Consider the following 19,951-nt stretch of genomic DNA (forward strand, 5'->3'; position numbering starts at 1 on the left):
ATTTTGTGAAGCTGAATTGAATTTGTTCTTAGTGTGAATGACAATTAAAAAAAAAAAAATAGTATTACAGAAACTGTCAACTGAAGGGAAATATCATCAAGACTAACGTTTCTTTATCCTCCTTCTTCTGATGTATCTTTGGTTTTTCTCCTTGAAAAAAAAATCCACTTGTAAACATACGACATTGCCTGGGGATAGACCACGGCCAATGGTGTGACCTTGAGACGTACGTGCAGAATGTCTATTAAAAAGTCTGTTGTGCTGTATAAACCTAAGAATATAGAAATATTCTAACCATTTACATAAGGTCTTGCTGCTATAATTTGAGCAGTTTGACTATACTGTACCTTAAAAATTCAGATGTGGGCAGCCTTGTAGTAGCCCACACTCCAAAGCAAGAGGCCATTGAAAAGACAGGAAAGAAAGAAAATATCAAAATGGATGTCAGAAGAGACTCTGAAACTTGCTGTTGAACATCAAGTAGCTAAAGCAAAAGGAAGAAATGATGAAGGAAAAGAACTGAACAGAAGATTTCAAAAGGCAGCTCAAGAAGACAGTGTAAAGTATTATAATGACATGTGTAAAGACCTGGAGATAGATAACCAAAAGGGAAGAGCACCTGCAGCATTTCTCAAGTTGAAAGATCTGAAGAAAAAATTCAAGCCTAGAGTTGCAATACTGAAGGATTCTACAAGGAAAATATTAAATGATGCATGAAGCATTAAAAGAAGATGGAAGGAATACACAGTCTCCATACCAAAAAGAGTTGGTCGACGTCCAGCCATTTCAGGAGTTAGCATATGATCAAGAACCAGTGGTACTGAAGGAAGAAGCCCAAGCTGCACTGAAGGCATTGGCAAAAAATAAAAGGACTCCAGGAATTGACGAACTACCAACTGAGATGTTTCAACAAACGCATACAGCACTGGAAGTGCTTACTCGTCTAATCCAAGAAATTTGGAAGACAGCTACCAGGCCAACCAACTGAAAAAGATCCCTGTTTATGCCTATTCCCAAAAAAGGTGATCCAACTGAATGTGGAAATTATCGAACAATATCATTAGTATCACACACAAGTAAAATTTTCCTGAAGATCATTCAAAAGTGGCTGCAGTAGTATATTGGCAGGGAACTGCCAGACATTCAAGCCAGATTCAGAATAGGATGTGGAACCGGGGATATCACTGCTGATGTCAGATAGATTCTAGCTGAAAGCAGAGAATACCAGGAAGATGTTTACTATGTTTTGTTGACTATGCAAAGGCATTCAACTGTGTGGATTATAACAAATTATGGATAACATTGTGAAGAATGAGAATTCCAGAACACGCTTAATTGTGCTCAAAGAACATGTACATAGACCAGGAGGCAGTCACTTGAACAGAATAAGGGAATACTGTGTGGTTTAGGATCAGGGAAAGTTGTATCCTTTCACCATACTTACTCAATCTGTATATTGAGCAAATAATCTCAGAAGCTGGACTATATGGAATAGAACAGGGCATCAAGATTGGAGGAAGACTCGTTAACAACCTGTCATATGCAGAAGACACAACCTTGCTTGCTGAGAGTGAAGAGGACTGAAAGCACTTACTGATGAAGATCAAAGACCACAGCTTTCAGTATGGATTACTCCTCAACATAAAGAAAACAAAAGTCCTCACAACTGGACCAATAAGGAATATCATGATAAACGGAGAAAAGATTGAAGTTGTCAAGGATTTCATTTTACTTGGACCCACAATCAACTCCTATGGAAGTAGCAGTCAGGAAGTCAAAAGAGCATTGCATTGGGCAGATCTGCTGCAAAAGACCTCTTTAAAGTGTTAAAAAGCGAATGTGTCACCTTGTGGACTTAGGTGCACCTGCCCCAAGCCATGGTGTTTTCATTCGCTTCATATGCATGGGAAAGCTGGATGATAAATAAGGAAGACCAAAGAAGAACTGAAGCCTTTGAATTGTGGTATTGGTAAAGAATACTGAACATGTCATGGACCGCCAAAGGCACAGCAAGTCTGTCTTGAAGAAGTACAACCAGAATGCTTCTTAGAAGCAAGGATGGCGAGACTGTGTCTTACATACTTTGGACATGTTATCGGGGGGATCAGTCCCTGGAGAGGGACATCATGCATGGTAAAGTGGAGGGCCAATGAGGAAGAGAAAGACTCTCAACGAGGTGGCTGCAAAAGTGGGCTCAAGGATAGCAAAGATTGTGAGGATGGCACAGGACCGTGCAGCGTTTTGTTCTGTTGTAGATAAGGGTCGCTATGAGTTGGAAGCGACTCAAGGGCACCTAACAGCAACAACAATACTAATACAAAGAAAAAAAAAAGAAACAGATTCATATACCCAGGTTGTCCCAAACATACTTAAAAAGATGTTTTACTAACTGAATCGAGTATCCACTTTTAAATTTAAATGAATTAGAATTAAAAATTTCGGTCCTCAGTCATAGCAGAAACATTTCAAGTGCTCGGTAGGCACAGGTGGCTAGTAGCTACCGCTCTGGATAGTGCAGCTCTGGAATGGCGGTTCAATAGGATAAGTGCTATAACAGACGTGAGCAGAGAGCTCTGTTAAGAAGGAATCAATGAAGTGGGTCTTGAAAAACCAGTGAGAATTTACCAAGCAGAAAGGAAGAGGGAGAACACTCCAGGTGGATCTCCTAAAAGCATGTGAAGTAGCAACAGTAGACTCATTAAGTCATTTAACAATAATGTACTGGACCGGCAGTATGTCAGGGGGTAGGTGCTGGGACTCCGGTAGATGGACATAGTCCCTAAGCTCAAGATTACAATCTCAGTATCATTCAGGGCTCTGTTTTGCCGAGAGGTGGATATGGGTATGGCCGTGGGTGTGACAAAATGCTATTACTTCTCATGGTTCACATTTCTAGTTTGTCACTTTCAGCTTTTCCTTGTGAATAAGCTTTTGTTTTGAGCCATAAGCAAATTAATTTTGCCCATTTATTTCCCCAGTGAAATGCTTTTCTATTTTTTTTCCTTTTAAATAGTCTCATTTTATTGCCTGTGATTGGAAAAGATCACATAGCCTATACTATGTTTTCTATGGCGTCTGAGGTCTACTAGTCATTTGCTTGTTGATATTTCAGTTGTCCGCCAGAGTCAAGCCAAGTTCCATTCCTTCAACCCTTTTATTTGAATGTCTGGGACCATGGATGAGAGTGATTGCTATTCTGTCACACGTCTAGGATGTTGGACCTTTCCTTGAGACAAATAGAAGATCATTTAAGTTCCGATGGCTCTTATTTCAGCTGTTAGCTAAGACTTTTATAGAGGTCGTATTTTGCAATCCTGAGCTCCCAGAAGGATCAGGAGTGCCTGGGTGGTGCAAATGGTTAACATGCTGGGCTGCTACTGAAGGGTTGGAGGTTGGAGGTGCCTTCCAGAGGCACCTTGGAGGAAAGGCATGATGACCTACTTCTGAAAAATCGCTATTGAAAACCCTGTGGAACACTATTCTACCCTGACAGACATAGGGTTGCCATGAGTTAGAATTGAGTCGATGACAGCTGGCAGTAAGTAAACCCTCAAACTTCTATTTCTATTCAATTGATTCAGTGTGGATTTTGCTTGCTGCTTTGTTTTCATCAGCAATCTCTAAAGATTAGGCAAAACAGAAATGAAAACAGACACAGAAAGCAAAACAAAACAAAACAAAACAAAAAAAACAGCCTGGTACATCTAGAAAGATCTTCAAGACTATTTTCTACAAGGTAATTATCTACTCTTTAAAAATATTCAGAGAAAGAGACTTGTGCTTCCATCCTTGGTTTTGGTTTTTTGTATCACATATTCCTTTTAGCTGTAGGAGTCCTTTCCAAAAATCTTGCCTCTATATGTATTTTCTCATTGGGAGTCTTTAATAGAAGGCTATTTATCCTCTAAAAAATATGGGTTAAAGTGAAATTAGAGACTTTTCATAGAAAGCTAGGCAGACCATTCAAACACAACTACAAAGAAATAACATGTCTAAGCAGGAGTCAATTTGAGAACCAAAATGCTTGAAATAACAAACTTTGTAATCAATTTTGGCACTTGAAGCTGGATTAAAATCAACAGTTATGACACCTATATGTACAAATACAGAGCATTTTACACAAAGTGTCTTTTACCTCTATGATTATACACTAGCTGGTGTTCTCTGCTTTCAGCCAGGATGCATCTGTCGTCAGCAGTGATATCCCTTGTTCCACGTCCTCTTCAGAATCTGGCTTGAACTTCTAGAAATTCACTGTTAATGTACAGCTACAGCTCTTTTTGAATTATCTTCCACAAAATTTTGCTAGCATGTGATATTAATGGTATTATTTGATAATTTCTGCATCCTGTTTGATCACCTTTCTTTGGAATGTGCACAAATATGGATCCCTCGGTCAAGTCATTTGGCTAAGTAGCTATAAAGACTACAGCCAAGAAAATCTTAATGGGGCACATGAAGTCACTATGAGTTGAAATTGACTGTAAAGCACACACCACCATCAACATTTTTGCTTACTTAATTTTTTAAGTGATATTACATTTGGGGGATTAATGCGAATACGTGTATGTTTTGGAGAGGGAGAAGGGAGAGAAACATACATGTATGTTACGTTAAAAAGAATAGTGGTAGTCACTGTAACAAAACCCCAGAACTTGAGTGGCCTCACACAAAAGTTTGTTCCTTGCTCACAAAACTGCTAATTGCAGGTTTCTGTGGTTGGTGGACAGCTGTATTCCACATGGTGAGTCAGAGCCCCAATCTCCTTCCTTCTGTGGCCATGTCATTTTCTGTGGCCTTCAAGTCCCCTGCATCTAGCCTGTTGATGAGGAAAGTGAGGGTGGAGGACCCATGCTTCTTAGCTGCCTTGGTCTGGACCTGACATACATCTCTTCTGCTCACATTCCATGTGCAAGAACTAGTGACATGGTGGCACATGGATGCAAGGAAGGAGGCTGAGAATTGGAGTACCTGGATCAGCAGGTTCTTCTCGGTGCTAAGTTGTACTATGGGAAAGGAGCATGGATTCTCTTGGACAGTGAGTTGTCTCTGCAGACTTGAAATGAAGCCCTTCAGCCTTGTCTTTGCAGCATCATACAATACAAATAAATACATGACTAGTTATCATTAAAAAGAGTCCTTCAGTGGTATAAATGGTTAAGCACTCGATTGCTAGCTGTAAGGTTGGTGGTTTGAACCCACCCAGAGGCACCTGAGAAGACAGGCCTGGTAATCTGCTTCCAGAAGGTCACAGCCTTGAAATCACTATGGAACAGTTCTACTCTGTACACTTGGGGTCACCATGAGGCAGAATCAACTTGATGGCAACTGAAAACAACAACAGTTATCATTAGATGTCAGTCAACAGGTAGATTAACCTTCCTATCCATTTTAATCCTGTAATTTATTTATTTTTTGCTACATATTATACATAATGAGTGTATTGGAAGGTGCCTTTAAGCAGATGTATGAATCAGTATTCTACGCTACAAGAACAGTTAGTTGTCCAAAGCCACATGGTACCATCAGGAGAAAGGCTAGAACCCATGTCTTCCGAATCCAGTTCCAGACTTCTTTTCAGTGTACTAAGTTTTTGCCTAATGTTGCCCTAGTTGTTGTTGTTAGGTGCTGCCCAGTTGGTTCCAAGTCATAGCGACCCTAAAGGACACAGCAGAACTGTCCCATGGAGTTTCCAAGGAGCAACTGGTGGATTTGAACTGCTGACCATATTGGTTAGCAGCTATAGCTTGCTGAAGCTCTTAACCACTTCCCCACCATGGTTCATGTGATCCATTAGGAGAATGGTATTTAAAAGGAGAATGCTAAGCAGAGAACCCATTTCACATTAGCTCTATCTTGATTTTTCTGTGAAGACGTGATGAAGGCAAATGCTGACTTAGTGCAGCCTCGTGTTCCTGAACATCTTTACCCATATCTGAATTATTTCTTAGGGGAAGCATTTCTTTTGTGGAGTTTGGCTTTTAGTTACATTTTGAGTTACATTAGATGTCGGCAGTAGTTGGAAATTCAGAAAGACTTCAACACCAAAAACATTTATTGAGAAGAATTTTCTAATCTCACCCGTTATGTGCTGTGAGGGACAAACCAATACGTGGTTTCTTCTCTCAGGGGGCTCAAAATACGGTTACAGAAAACTAAGAGCCAGAAATAGTATATGATTAGGGGCAAAATGGATGATAGAGAAGTGTTAAGGGCGTTTAAAGAAAGGTCTAAGATAATCATAGATTGGAAAGAAAACATTTCATAGAAAATGAACTGTGAACTGGTTGTTGGAAGGTGGATCAGATTTCTCTAGATGGCGTGAAGAAGGGCAGGGGAAGACAGGAAAAGGACGTGTTAGTGGAAATGGTATTGTGAACAAAGACTTGGAAGTCTCCTCTTCTGCTTCGTGTCTTATGACACTGCCTCTCGTGTCCTGTGTCTGCAGCTCTGAAGTTCTATATCTGCATCTCTGAATTGCTTAAGTTTCCCTGTGCACCTTCCCCCTCCTGGCCTTTGCATGTGCACTGCCAGGCTACCTCATCCAACACAAGAGCTCTCTTGGCTGCTGTTCCCTCTCATTTGATCCTTTCCACCACCTCCTATTCCAAACACCCTCAAACTCCTTGCTGACTTCCTCTTTCATTTTTTTAAACTGGCATGAGCAGGCTATCACCTCTTCAAGGAAACTTTCCCTGACACCACGTTGAGTTTCCCCGAGCTTCCATGCCTTTTGTACACATCTCTATTACCACATCCATCATTTTGTTTTCTAGTCGTCTGGCCACCCAACTAGACAGCTCTTTGAGGACAGAGGTTTTGTCTTACTCATTTTCATAGTCCCAGAATTTTCAGAGTACCTGGCATATGCATTGCAGTCAAGTCAATTCTGACTGATAGTGACCCTATAGGTTGGAGTATAACTGCCCCATAGGGTTTCCAAGGAGTGGCTGGTGGATTCGAACTGCTGGTCTTTTGGTTAGCAGCCAGGCCCTTAACCACTGTGCTATCAGGGCTCCACCTGGGACATAGAAGGTAATAAATGTTTTTTGAATGAAAGCATAAGACCAGGAAGAAATAGCATGTCATATTCTAGGGACAAGTTCTTGAGTGGCGCAAATGGTTTGTGCTTGACTAGTAACCTACAGTTTGGTGGTTTGAACCCACCCAATGATGCCGTGAAAGAAAGTCCTGATGATCTACTTCCATATAGATTACAGCCAAGAAAACCCTAGGGAGCAGTTCAACTCTGTAACACACACGTCACCATGAGCTGGAATGGACTCGATGGTGATGGGTCGTTCTGGGGACGTTCAAGAGGCCTTCCTGGGGACAGGGCATTGTGGCTTAGGGGATAGAAAAGGATTGGGGCTGAGGAGATTGAGAAAGCTGAAATGGGGCAAGAATGCAAGGGGGTTGAATTTCGTGAAGTGCTTGAATTTGTTTTTTTAGGCAGTGGTGAGCCACTGAAAACTTTTGAACAGATAAATATCTTTAGTATCCGTGTTATAAGAATGATTCTTTTTGTGGCTTATGTGAGGGAAACTGTGCTATTACTTGCACCAATGGTAGAGAAGAGAAGCAAATTAAAAATGGATTGGAGTCTGAGGAAATGGAGAGGGTCAAGTTTTTTAGAAACATGCCTGATATACTATGTGTTAGTCACTGATTGTAATGCCTGCATAGGGGCACACTGTATTGTAGAGTTAAACATAGCAGGTTTACTAATTTCAGTTATTTTTGCTTAAATTGTAAAATATTGGTAGGAGGGAGAAGCAGAGTCACCCCTCTACTTTTTAAAGGTGAAATTATAGAGGAAACTGAACTTTTTATGAGAGAAACTGTACTTCATTATATAAATAATGTAATGTTTTTCAGATGGTTAATTTATAGACTGGATGTTCTGGCTCTTGTACAATCTAATGCCTTTAAAAAAAAATTAAAAACATAGTTTTTATGTAACTAAAGATCTGTAAATGAGAGAACCGCCTTGAACCCTACTGAGATAGTAAAACCACACCCAGCTTCCCAAGTGCTGCTGACATACTACCCGATGGGACACTAAACACCTTTACATTACAACCAGTGAGGTCTGGAACACAATGTGTCGATTGAATATTATCTCCTGTTCTTGGTCTGCTGGCCCAAAGCAAGTGAGCAGGACCTGCCCCCTCTCACAAGTCACAGCTTTCTGACTGCCTTATGAAAGCCGAGCCACAAGGGACACAAGCCAAGGAAAGACCAGAGAATAGCGAGGACACGTAACTTGTTCCTGGGTTCCTGAGATCATGCCCAGGTTTCTTGTGGAGTGCTGTCTTCTTCAGTTCTCTGGCTTTGACCCCAGTTTTCTGCCCTTGGGTTTTTGATATGCACAGCACTTAGCAACTCACAACAGCCTCTATTATCCACTGTCTCAATAGGACCTTTCAACAACCTGGCAAGAAAAAAAAAAAAGTTGCCTTTTAGTTGACTCTTACTTATGGCAGCCCGTGAGTGTCAGAGGAGAACTGTGGTCCATAGCATTTTCAATGGCTGATTTTCAGAAGTAGAGCACCAGGCCTTGCTTCTGCAGTGCCTCTGAGTGAACTCGAACCTCTAGTCTTTCCGTTAGCAGCCAAACATGTTAACCAAGGACTCTGGCAGGACATATAGTGGATATTGATATCCCCATTGTACAGATAAGGAAATCCAGGTTAAGAAGGATTGAGTGGTTTGCTCTAGGCCGCACTGCTAGTTAGCAGAGAAGGAAGGATGTGCTCTCATGCCTCCCGTTAGACCAAGTTGTCACTCAGTTTGGTACTTAGTCTTTCTTTCTAGATTAAGCTGTACTAGGAATTCTGCCATCGATCTCTCTCCATTTTTTATACAGTATAATAATGGTAACGATAAATACTTACTAACTGCTAACTCTATACCAGGCATTATTCTAAATGTTCTATCTCTAGTAAGTTATTTAATCCTCCCAACAACCTGCGAGTAAGGTACAGTCAATGCTCATTATTTGTGAATTGTTTCTTTGCAAATTTGCCTTCTTGCTAAAACTTATCTGTAACCCCAAAGTCAACACTTGCGGCACTTTTGCAGTCATTTGTGGACATGCAGGTACACAGAGGGGCAAAAACCTTGAGTCAGCCCACAGGAGCGTTCTCACCTGAGGCGGAACAAAGCTCATTTGATATTCAGTAATTCATTGTCCCAGGGACAACAAGAATTGACTCTATGGGCAAAATATTGAATGATTCAGGAAGCATCAAAGGAAAATGGAAAGAATATACAGAGTCGTTTAATACCAAAAAGAATTGTTCAACGCCCAACTGTTTCGGGGGCAGCATATCAGGAACTGATGGTATCGAGGTTCAAGCTGCACTGAAGACATTGGAGAAAAATAAGCCTCCAGAAATTGATGCAATGCCAATTGAGATGTTCCAACGAATGCATGCAATGCTGGAGGTGCTCACTTATCTATGCTAAGAAATTTGGAAGAAGGTCAGCTTAAAAGAGGAAGACACTCAATGAGGTAAAGTGACACAGTGGCTGCAACGGTGGGCTCAAACATGGCAAAGATAGTGAGGATGGCCCAGGACTGGGCAGTGTTTCTGTTGTGCAGGGGATTGCAATGAGTTGGAAGCAACTCGATGGCACCTGACCACAACAACATTCTTATCCCTGTTTCTTTAAACACAGAGGTGTTAAGGAAGGTGCCCAGGGTCACAGAGGCAGCCTGATTAGTGGCAAACATCTAGGAGTTCTCCATTTGAGTGCACATGTTCTGCATGATACTGTGTGTTCTCATGCAAATACCATCCTCTGTCTAGGCCTCAGTTTCCTCATCTATAAAACAAATGGACTGGACTATAAACCTTTCCAGTTCAAAGGTAGATTCTCTGGTTCTCACGGAATATGGATGACTTTAATCCCGGCTCTTTGTGATAGGAACCTTAGCGGTTTAAAAAATAACGTGCACCAAATTTGTTGTAAACTTTCCAAATGTACTCTCTGGCCTCTCTTGTACTTCCTGATAGCCTGAGCAACCCTAGCCAGATACAAAATCAACTCAACAAAAACTTGTTGAATTCAGTTGCAAAAATTTTCCCCAAATGAAACCAAAACCAAAATGTAAGAGCTCACTGGTGTCCTTATGGTGCTAGGTCGGGACCCATGGGTGATAAGCCCTCTCCCGCTGGCTACCCATGTGTGACAAGTAGGTGGCATCAAAATGTCTGTCATCAAAAGTAAGTCTAGGAAACTATGCTGCAGTAACCAAAGAGGCTTTCTTGTTTCCTCTTTGTGCAGTACAGTCCATTCTAACCCACTCTAAGGAAGCCTGTTAAGTCACATTTTAAAAATACCTTTACCATCAGCAAAGAGATGTTCATTGAGAGAGAGACACACTACAGATAGACAGACAGATACTAGTTAAGGTTGCCCATTTTTGCTTAGGGTATTTTCGTTGGAGAATTTATCAGTGGAAGAATCAATTTCATCAGTTTTTAAGGCAAGTTTGTAACTTTGACTCAAAAAATCAGCCTTCATCAATAGTACTTAAATAATGTCATTTTCCCAAACGTGAGGAGGAAAACGTTATGCCCTTTATGTTCCCTTACACATTGTCAGTGTTTCACAAACACCCAACTGGAGTCTTGTTTAGGGAAAATGCAAGGAGAGTGAGAATTGAGTGGAGCAAGGCTCCCAGAATTGGCAAAATACCAATTGAGGCGTTTCAACAAATGCATGCAACACCGGACACACTCACTTGTCTATGCCAAGAATTTTGGAAGACAGCTACCTGATCAACTAACTAGAAGAGATCCATATCTGTGCCCATTCCAAAGAAAGGTGACCCAACAGAATATGGAAATTATCAAACAATTTCATTAATGTCACACCAAAGTAAAATTTACTGAAGATCATTCAAAAGTAGCTACAGTAGTATATCAACAGGGAACTGCTAGAAATTCAAGCTGGATTCAGAAGACAACATGGAACCAGGGATATCATTGCTGATGTCAGATGGGTCCTGGCTCAAAGCAGAGAATGCCAGAAAGATGTTTGCCTGTTTTATTGACTATGCAAAGGCATTCACTTGTGTGGATCGTAACAAATTATGGATAACTTTGCAAAGAATAGGAATTCCAGAACATGTAATTGTGCTCACAAGGAACCTGTACATAGACTAAGCTCAAACAGAACAAGGGAATACTGTGTGGTTTAGGATCAGGAAAGGTGTGTGTCAGGGTTGTATCCTTTCACCGTACCTTTTCAATCTGTGTGCTGAGCAAATAATCCAAGAAGCTGGACTATATGAGAAGAACAGGACATCAGAATTGGAGGAAGATACATTAACACCGTATGCAGATGACACAAGCTTGCTTGCTGAAGGTGAAGAGGACTGGAAGCACTTACTGATGAAGATCAAAGATTACAGCCTTCAGTATGGCTCGCACCTCAACATAAAAAGAAGAGAGTCTTCACAACTGAACCAATAAGCAACATTATGATAAAGTGAGAAAATGTTGAAGTTGTCAAGGATTTCATTTTATTTGAATTTACAATCAACACACATGGAAGCAGTAGTCAAGAAATCAAATGACGTTTTGCATTGGGAAAATCTGCTGCAAAAGACCTCTTTAAGGTGTTCAGGACTAAGGTGTGCCTGATCTAAGCCATGGTATTTTGAATTGCCTCCTATGCATGTGAAAGCTGGACAATGAATAAGGAAGACTGAAAAAGAATTGATGCCTTTGACTTTTGGTGTTGGTGAAGAATATTTAATATACCATGGACTGACAGAAGAACAAAAACAAATATATCTTGAAGAAGTTCAGCCAGAATGCTTCTTAGAAGCAAGGATGACAAAACTTTGTTTCATGTATTTTGGACATGTTATCAGGAGGTACCACTACCTGGAGAAGGACATCGTGCTTGGTAAAGTAAAGGGGCACTGAAAAAGAGGAAGACCCTCAACAAGATGGATTGACACAGTAGCTGCAATGATGGGTTCAATCATAACAATGATTATGAGGATGGCACAGGACCAAACAGTGTTTGTTCTGTTGTACATAGGGTCACTATGAGTCAGAACTGACTCGAGAGCACCTAACAACAACAACAACAACGTTTTGAAAATGACAATCTGTGTGGAAACCAGCCTCTAGAAACGGGTTAGTGACCCTGTATCCAAAACTTCTGAATGCATAAAAGGGCTTTAGACTGCTGGTTGTGGGATAACTAGTGGCTTCTGGCCTATTGGCTTGAGAGCCCACCTTTCTGCCATCCATCCATCCACCCATCCACCCACCCACCTACCCACCCACCCATCCACCAATCTGTTCAAGAATTACTTGAACACTTGGAATCATAATGAACACTACTCCTAATAGTAAGTTAGCACTTACTGAGTGATTACCAGGTACCAGGCACTGTTCTAAGCACTTCATTTGCTAGGTTATCTACTTATTGTGGTAACCCTGTGGGGAAGGTACTTTGATTATCTGCCTTTTCAGATGAAGAAATTGAGGTATGAAGAAGTTAAGTAACTTTCTCAAGGTTCCTCCATTATTAAGTGATTTAATTAATTATTAAAACAAAGCTGTCTGTTCTAAAGGCTTCAGTCTTAACTACTCACAGTGTAGTACTCACAGCTTGGTCACATTAAATATTATCTACTTCTGATGCATTTTCCTTTGAGGAAAGACCTCATCTATCAAAAATAGTAAAATCTTTTCATAAACAGTGTACTTTTGTTTTCTTAGTTGTTGTAGTGTGCACGGAACAGTGTTCTTATTGGCATATAAAGGGCAGAGAACTCAGCACTGCCTGCTGTGGTTCCGCGGTGGTTCCACAGAATCACATTCAAACTTCCCAGCAAGGCCTGAAGCCAGTTGCAGTGGACTCAGTTAGACTCCTGGTGACCTCATGCGCGTCAGAGTAGAACTGTGCACCAAAGAGATTTCAGTGACTGATTTTTTGGAATTCGATTGCCAAACCTTTATTCCATGGTGCCTTGGGTGGACTTGAACCACCAACCTTTCAGTTAGCAGCCAGACATGTTAACCATTTGTCCTGTCCATGGACTGCAGCAAGGCGTTAAGACCTCCCCAGTTTGGCTGTATTTCACCTGGACCAATCTTTTCTTCTCTCCAAACACACGCTTGGCTTTAGCTGTCATCCAGATGTGCTGTTCTCACTCCCAACTGCAGCTCTCACTTGTCTGTTTTCCAAGTTGCTTCCTCGGCAGGAAGTGTCTCCTCTGCCTAGCTGTCTTCACTTGCATTCATTCTAGTGTCCACACCAAAGCCCCACTGCTTTAGTGCACCTGTTTCCCAGCCGACTCTCCTCTCCTCTAAAGGCGTTTAAGCTTGCAAGTTTTATGCCTGGATTTGGGTAGCAAGTCTTAAAGTGCCTTAGTTAGATATCTGTAATATAAGACCATGTCGTATACCTCTTTGTATATCATTCACTTTACAGAATTGAACGTGATAAGCCTGTGTATGTAGAAGGCAAAATTAGAACTTGGGGATCCCTCCCAATACACACAATAAGTTAGAGCTCTCTGTGTTTAGCCTCGAGCACAGTGCCTTGCATATAATAAACCAGAAAACCAAACCGATTGCTGCCGAGTGGATTCTGACTCATAGAGACCCTGTAAGACAAAGTAGAACTGCCCTATAGGGGTTTCCAAGGAGCGGCTGATGGATTCAAACTGCTGATCTTTTGGTTAGCAGCCATAGCTCTTAACCACTGTGCCACCAGGGCTTCTTGCATGTAATAGGCCCTCAATAAATATTGGTCGGATGAAATTTTGCGTTCTATTGTTTTTCCTGAGCAAACCTGTAAGGATCACACTCTGAGTAAAAATGTAGGGCATCTGATCTTCTGGGTTGTTTCAAACAGGTAGGAGGCTAGTCACTGCCCATTAACAACAAAGGAGATTTTTGTAACAAAAGGATTTCCAGCTCATCTAAAGGTGTTATTCTCATACTTGATCCCAGAGGGCAAAACAGGGCACAAGCAGGTACTGTCTGTCCTTATATAAGTGCCTTTCTAGTCCAGGTTAGGAGCCCCTGGGTGGCACAAACGGTTATGTGCTTGGCTACTAACTGAAAGGTTTGTGGTTGGAATTTACCTAGAGGTGCCTTGGAAGAAAGTCCTGATCGTCAACTTGAGAAAGGTCACAGCCAATGAAAAACCTATGGAGCACAGTTCTACTCTGAAACACTTGGGGTTACTGTGAGTCAGAAATGACTCGAGGGCAGCTGGTTTTCCTAGTAGTCCAGGTTTAAAAAAAAAAGAAGAAAAGAAAAAAGAACATCTCACTGTTTATTGTTTTGCTTGGTTTGTCTAAACTTATTGGATAGGGTTAGATTTGATCAGTATCAGCATATGTCTACTTTCTGAGTTTTCTCATAATATACTTACTCATTTATTTATTCATCCACCCAACTAACATTTAATTTATACATATACTAAATTGGAATGATACAGAGAAGATTAGCATGGCCCCTGCGCAAGGATGACATGCAAATTCGTGAAGCATTCCATTTTTGGAGCCCTAGTGGCACGGTGGTTAAGAGCGTGGCTGCTAACCAAAAGGTCAGCAGTTGTGGAATCCACCAGCCGCTCCTTGGAAACCCTATAGGGCAATTCTACCCTGTTATATAGGGTCACTGTGCGTCAGAATCGACTTAATAGCGATGGGTTTGCTTTTTCTTTTCTTTTTTTCACTAGTGAAAGGTTCTGTGGTGGACCCTTCAAGAAATAGAAATTGAGACATTCCGGCATTGCAAACTTAAACCTTGAGCTCAAGTTAAATGATCTCTTTCTGTAGTGACCTTAGGAAACTTGGAATGCTTTTTACACTCTCATCAGAAATTTTTTTTTCAGTCACAGCCCCAGTGCAAAATGAGACAGAAGACGAGAAGGATCCCAGAGGGTTAAGATTGCAGCTGTAGTAACTTCAAACAGGCAAGTACAGCCTGTGACAACTGTTAATACTGATGCCTCAGGAGAAAAATACGCCTGAGAAGTAATGCACAGAAAAGCTATGATTGCTGGAAGCTGAGAGATCCAAGAATCTAAGTTATTTTTCAGCAAACCATCCTTCCACTTTCTTGACACCGACTGTGCTTTTAACAGGGCAAAAGGCATCTGAAATTTTTGTTAGAGTTCAAAATTAAAATCATGTTCACTTTGCTAAAACTCCACTGGATGGAGCAGCAGAAGAGAAAAACAGACAGAAATGAAGGGGCGTAAAGGAAATGGGAAAGCCTCAGAGATGCCACAATCCTGAGAAGACTAGAGGGCGAGCTGGTGAAAGCCAGCGAAAGGTGGAAAGGAGAAACCACTTGGAGGTGTCCCGAAAATCATCCACAAGTCACGGGAGGGGACGTCCCAGCCTGTCTTAGTTATCTAGTGCTGCTATAACTGAAATACCACAGGGGATGGATGTAACAAACAGAAATTTATTTTCTCGCAGTTGGGAGGATAGGAGTCTGAATTCAGGGTGCTGGCTCTAGGGGAAGGCTTTCTCTGTAGGCTCTGGGGGAAGGTCCTTGTCTCTTTAACTTCTGTTCCATGGCTCCTTGATGATCTTCATGGGGCAAGGCATCCATCTTGTCCCGTCTCAGATCGCCTGCTTGCTTGTTTAATCTCTTTTATATCTCAAAAGAGATTGACTTAAAACATACCCTACGTTAATACTGTCTCATTAACATAGCAAACAAAACCCATTCCTAAAGAGTATTATAACCACAGGTATAACCAAAAACCAAACCCATTGCCATCAAGTTGATACCAACTCACAGCTACCCTAAGGTAAGAGAACTGCTTCATAGGGTTTCCAAGGAGTGGCTGGTGGATTCGAACTGCTGACCTTTTGATTAGCAGCCAAGTTCTTAACCATTGTGCCACCAGGGCTCCAACTACAGGTAAAGGTGTTAGGATTCACAACACATGTTTTTTGAGGACACAGTGGAATTCATAACACAGCCCTTCTTGTTACTTGTTTACATTTCATCTGTCTGTTCTTCTGCTTGTTTTGGATAGTCTTTCAGGTTGCTTGCTGTCTGTGTTTTTTAATTTAACATCAGCTCATTGCTTTCATATTCCATTTAGCAAAAATGAGTTGTCTTTCTTGGCCTTGCTATTAGCAAAATTATTTGCTCTCAGGTGTACCACTTTTGTATTTTCTGTGTAATTAGAACTAGTCTTTATATTTTAGGGACTAAAATTCAAAATATTTACTCTTATAGTACATTGACCCCTGATATTTCTCTGAAGCATCTCAATTTGAGAGGGTATTAAATGATTAGGTAAAATTTAGTGGTAAATAGAACATTTATACATAGCCACAAAAAGAGTAAGCCTATCTCAGCAGACTGTAAGTGAGATATTATTGTTGCCAACAAAATCAGCATTAATGTTTTTTCTCCTTTCTTTCTTAGCTCCTCTCAAACATTCACCCAGAATCTTTTTTGAAAACCAGTATTGTGCAAAGCTCAGTGGTAGGTACTTTGGGTAAAGCAAAGAGATTTCAGACGGCATCTGCCTCTCTAGAAAGTCCAGTACCAGAGATGACCCAATAAGTCATACACTGGAGGGGTAGGATCTTCTAAAACTGGGGATAGGTTAAAGAAGATGATTTGAAACCTTTTTCAGTCAACCAACTTCGTTTTTCCGAAAGTGTGTCATTGAGCATGCACAGTCTTGCAAACTCCAGATAGAGACTATGTCATTGGTCTCCTTAAGCCAGTGTAATCGATTCTTATGTGATCCATGATCCCTCATGTATGCATGCTTAGGACCCGTTTTTATCCTGTCAGCCTGGAGGTGTTCTTCACACTCACTTGCTATTCCATGGAGAGCCCCTTTACATGGCTGCGTGCCTTTTAGATGACTTCGTTTTGCTATCAATTTCTCGTGCTAAAATTTCCTCCAGTAGGAGGGTGGACAGCTCTTACTTCATCTGTTCCAGCCATTCCTCATAGTGGTCATGTCTGGGTCCATGGCTGGGTTGATGTCTGTTCTCCTGGCCCAGTCCTCGGCTGACTGTTTATGTTCAGGTGCCAGCGAAAGCTTTGTACATTGGGCAAATCTGTGTGAGACGTTTGAAAGACGAGAAGCATCTGTTTTTGAGGTTTCACCTATCTTGAAACAGATCTAAATCTTGAAATCTGTTAACTTCTTGCTTGAAAGTAAAATTTTGCTTGAAAGTAAATGAAATGTATTTCAATTTTTTGTGCTATCTCAAGGCCATTTTATAATTTATTCACTTGGTAATCTTTTTTATTTTGGGGCTTGCCATTTACCTTTCATCTTCAATCCTGATGAATTTTCACAAACATTCTTTAGTTAGGTAAAGGATATTTAATATTTCCCTTAACAGTTTATGAAGTGAGTCATTAAAAGCAGATCGTGTACATGCTCTTAAATAGCAGTCGCTTTACCAGCTCTGTATTACAACCTTTTACCCAGATCTCCTTGTGTCATGTGTACAAAGCTTTCCCAATAGCTGATAATACTCTCTTTACTCTTGAACAGTTTCATGGGAGCATTCCAAGAAAGGTGGAGGGTGGACTTCCCTGTTATAATGGGATGTGCATGAAATTCTCATTTAGCCTATTGTGTTTTAGGTTCAAGAGAAAATATGCAAGGATTCAAAACGTGTCCCATAGCCTTCTGAAAGCGTATAATTAGACAATCTGCGAGCAGCCTTTTATCTTCTGGAAAATCATGGACTTTTATCCTTCTTATCTCAGGGATTCTAAGCCTGGGGTCCACAGACGTCTGAGGGTTTTTAAAGAGGATCTGAATTTCAGTATAATTGATTTTATTTTGTGATTTTTAAAAAATTATTCTGTCGTATGCATTTAAAACTTTATTCTGAGACAGGATCCATAGACTTCACCAGATTGCCAAGTGGAACGGAAATGTTTAAGAACTCTATGGTACGTGTATTGCTACCTATAAATTTTAGGTGATGAAAATCATGGTCAGGTAATGTCTTAGTTTGCCAGGGCTACCATAGCAAAATTCCACAAAGTACGCGGCTTTAAGGAACAGAAATAAATTTTCTCACAGTTCAGGAGAGTAGAAGTCGGAATTCAGCATGTGATTGTCCTGCGGAGGTCCTTCCTTGTGTCTCTCAGCTTCTAGTAGCTGCTGGAGAGTCTTCCTGTTCATGGCCTTGTGGATTCATCTGCCTATGTCTTCACATGGTGTCTTTTGTCTTCTCTTTTCCCTCCCTATGTGTGTTTGTATGTGTGTGTGTGTCTATTCTCCATTTTTAAGACATCACCAAGAAGTGATTAGGTTTAGGACCCATCCTACTTTGGCATAACCTCATTAACAAAATAAAAGAAAATCCCTATTTCCAAACAGGGTCATGATTTACAGGTACAGGGGTTGGGCCTTCTGTGTTTTGGGGGGAGACACAATTCAATCCATAACAGGTAGTGAGAAAAAAATTTATCATTTGCATGTTGTTTGTTGTTGTTAGGTGCTGTTGAGTAGGTTCCGACTCATAGCGACTCTACGTTCAACAGAACAAAACACCGCCCTGTCCTGCGCCATTCTCAAAGTCATTGTTTTGCATAACCGCATTGTTGCAGCCACTGTGTCATTCCATCTCTTTGAGGGTCTTCCTCTTTTTCCCTCACCCTCTACTTTACCAAGCATGATGTCCTTCTCCAGGGAATGGTCTTTCCTGATAACATGTCCAAATTATGTGAGAGTAAGTCTCACCATCCTTGCTTCTAAGGAGCCTTCTGGCTGTACTTCTTCCGTGACAGATTTGTTTCTTCTTTTAGCGGTCCATGGTATATTCAATATTCTTCATCAACATCACAATTCAAAGGCATCAATTCTTCTCCGGTCTTCCTTATTCATTGTCCAGCTTTTGCGTGCATATGAGGTGATTGATAACACCATGGCTTGGGTGAGGTGCACCTTAGTTTTCAAGGTGACATCTTTCCTTTTAACAAAAAATGCTTTTTGCATCAGATTTGCCCAATACAATGAGTCTTTTGATTTCTTGACTGCTGCTTCCCTGGGTGTTGATTGTGGATCCAAGTAAAATGAAATCCTTGACAACCTCAGTCTTTTCTCCGTTTATCATGATGTTGCTTATTGGTCCAGTTGTGAGGATTTTTGTTTTCTTTACGTTGAGGTACAATCCATACTGAAGGCTATGGTCTGTGAACTTCATCAGTAAATGCTTCAAGTCCTCTTCACTTTCAGCAAGCAAGATTGTGTCATGAGCATAACACAGGCTATTAATGAGTCTTCCTCCAATCTTGATGCCCTGTTCTTCTTCACAGAGTCCAGCTTCTCAGATTATTTGCTCAACGTACAGATTGAATAGGTATGACTATAATGGGTACAATCCTGTTGCACACCTTTCCTGATTTTAAACCACAAACTGTCTCCTTATTCTGTTTGAATGATTGCCTCTTGATCTATGTGCAACAGTGTGGATCATAACAAATTATGGATAATGTTGTGAAGAATAGGAATTCCAGAACACTTAATAGTGCTCATGAGGAACCCGTACATAGATCAAGAGGCAGTTGTTTGAACGAACAAGGGGATCATTTGCATACTATTTAGTATTTGGCACTTTTATCGTTAAAATGATGATGATGATAAAAGTGGCGTAGTGGCTAAGTGCTATGGCTGCTAACCAAGAGGTTGGCAGTTCGAATCCACCAGGTGCTCCTTGGAAACTCTGTGGGGCAGTTCTGCTCTGTCCTATAGGTCGCTATGAGTCGGAATCAACTCGACGGCAGTGAGTTTAGTTTTGATCATTAAAATAGAAATAAGAGTAATAACTACCATTTATCTGTTGATCACCAATATTTTTCAGGCAATATGACAGGCACTTTGTATTTTTTTTTCCTAGTTTTCTCTGTAACATAATGTGGGGATAGTATTATGATTTCCAATTTGCAGATGG

The 19,951-nt window shown here is 40.9% G+C and overlaps 1 protein-coding gene and 1 pseudogene across 2 annotated transcripts in view; both read left to right on the forward strand.

Annotated features, from left to right (window-relative positions):
* ESR1 (estrogen receptor 1) overlaps positions 1-19,951 on the forward strand; it is a 506,164-nt gene that overhangs the window by 368,559 nt on the left and 117,654 nt on the right. The gene's annotated exons all lie outside the window — the stretch shown is intronic.
* On the forward strand, positions 14,448-14,547 carry LOC111750436 (U6 spliceosomal RNA; annotated as a pseudogene).

The sequence above is a fragment of the Loxodonta africana genome, chromosome 1, assembly GCF_030014295.1.
Source record: "Loxodonta africana isolate mLoxAfr1 chromosome 1, mLoxAfr1.hap2, whole genome shotgun sequence".
In the NCBI taxonomy this organism is placed as follows: domain Eukaryota; kingdom Metazoa; phylum Chordata; class Mammalia; order Proboscidea; family Elephantidae; genus Loxodonta; species Loxodonta africana.